This window comes from Hylobates moloch, unplaced genomic scaffold, assembly GCF_009828535.3.
Source record: "Hylobates moloch isolate HMO894 unplaced genomic scaffold, HMol_V3 SCAFFOLD_9, whole genome shotgun sequence".
Lineage (NCBI taxonomy): Eukaryota > Metazoa > Chordata > Mammalia > Primates > Hylobatidae > Hylobates > Hylobates moloch.
The window spans coordinates 116,120,020-116,122,314 of NW_026652284.1; the positions used below are offsets into that span (position 1 = coordinate 116,120,020).

The 2,295-nt window shown below is 41.3% G+C and overlaps 1 pseudogene; it reads right to left on the reverse strand.

Annotated features, from left to right (window-relative positions):
* Positions 1-1,740: 1,740 nt before the first annotated feature.
* LOC116814016 (U1 spliceosomal RNA) lies at positions 1,741-1,893 on the reverse strand (annotated as a pseudogene).
* Between the last annotated feature and the right edge of the window lie 402 nt (positions 1,894-2,295).

The following is a 2,295-nucleotide window of genomic DNA, read 5'->3' on the forward strand; positions in this document are numbered from 1 at the left end:
TATTGAGGAACAAGTGACCCCAAAATATAGTGACATAAAGTGATAGTTTCTTACGATCTCTCATTGTTACGTGGATGAACCTGTTCAGGTCATAACTGAGTGGGTCTTGCTTGATCTTGCATACGGTTGAATTCAGATGGCAGCTGGGGCTGGAGTCACCTGAAGACTCAACTGGGCTAGACCTCTAAGATGCGTCTTCACTCATGTCTGGCACCTTGGTTAGGATGAATAGAGCACCTGGGGCCTGGGCAGGCCTCTGTCTTCATGTGGCTTCTCTGCTTGGCTAGCTTGGGTTTCCTCATATCGTGGCAGTCTTAAGGTGGTTAAACTGCTTACGTGGAATATTATTTCCCCAAGAAAGAATGTTCTTGGACCAAGCAGGGAGTTGCAATATTTCTTCTGGCCCAGGTTCAGAAGTCATGCAGTGTCACTTCCTCCACATTTAGTTAAGGTCACAGGACCAGCCCAGATTCAAGGGGCAAGAATTACGCAGGGGTGTGTATATTGGAGGCACAGCTCATTAGGACACATTGAGAGACAAACTATGATAGCTCCCTGTGTATCCTCCTTAACTGTGAACGCAGTATCTTCCATCCCTGGAAGGCTCTAATACGAGTTAGGAGGCAGGGCATGATGGCTCACGCCTGTAATCACAACACTTTGGGAGGCCGAGGAAGTCGGATCACTTGGAGTCAGGAGTTTGAGACCAGCCTGGCCAACGTAGTGAAACCCCATCCCTACTAAAAATACAAAAATTAGCTGGGCATGGTGGCATGTGCCTGTAGACCCAGCTACTCGGGAGGCTGAGACATGAGAATTGCCTGAACCCAGGAGGTGGAGGTTTCAGTAAGCGGAGATCATGCCACTGCACTCCAGGCTGGGTGACAGAGTGAAACTCTGTCTCAAAAAAAAGGGGTTAGGAAAGGGCATTAATTAGATTAGTAATTTATTCTGGTCAATCTCCTACTATGAAATACTTCCCCAGCCCTGATATCTAGATATTAAAAAGCTAGAGATGAGCCCAAAGAATGGCCTACAACTTCTTCTCCAAAAAATGTCACCTCAACAAACTACTACACAACATGCTGTACTGATTAATTAATGGCCTGTGAGGGTGTATCACTACATGATATTCAGAGTGCATTTTGAAATATAGAAAATAGAACAGTTTTCAGATATTACCTGAAAACTTCAGTTTAAGAAGCACCAGAATAGATTATCTCATTTTAATGTAATGTTAACAATTAGCATTTTTATTATACCCAAAAGAGCTCATTAAAATAACCATGTAATTGAACTAAGATCTGTTATCCACATTTTATAGAAGAATAGATAGACTTTCAGAGAAGTAGACTGATATACCCAAAGGAACAGATCTTCTGTGGGTGAGCTGAGGCTCAAATCTAAATGTGTGACTCAAAGTTCACTGTACTTTTGACTATAATAAAGACAGCAGGTATGTGTCATGCATGACATTACTTGCTCTCACATGTCTATGCAGACATCACTAATCACTCAAGGATACTTATTCTGCTAAATTGCGACATTGGCTTGTAATCCTTCTCAACTCAATGTGCTACCAATCACTTGAGGCTCAAGATAACATCTTACCATCTTGACACTCTACTATGTTGCCTTTCCGGAGGCTGAATGAAGCCCACAATAGAAAGTTTACTTCTTCTTGGATCTGAGGATTTTAAAACATAAGGAGTATTCTCTATTTTACTCATTCATTTATTTATTTTTTAATTAAAAAATTATAACCACAAATTATGCAGTCAAGTTTCTCACATTTGGGGAAATCACAGGGGTCACATCTGGAGTGCAATGGATGAATCTTGCCGTGGGAAAACCACCTTTGTGATCATGGTATCTCCCCTGCCAGCTAAGTATTACTCAGTCAATTCTAAGCTGCACATCCCCTGCCAATCCCCATGCACATTTTAACATTTCTGATTTGGGGATGTGTTTTGCAGTCAATGTGATGGCTTTTTTCCCTCTTCTGAGCAATCTCTTTTGAATTGATGGTACATTGTTCAATTGACAGCATTTTAGAGTTAACAAAATATATCCATTCACGTATTTATGTATGTATTTGTGAAGTAAGTATTTGTAGGTACTGGGTACTAAGCAGTTAGCCCGCATTAGTGAACGTGGCCCAGACTCAGTGTTTGAGGATAGGGTTTCTCAGCCTTGGCATAATTGAGACTTGGGTCCATATAATAATATTTTTTGGTGGGGTACTGTCCAGTGTATTGGAGGATGTTTAGCAGAATTCTTGGTCTATACATATTG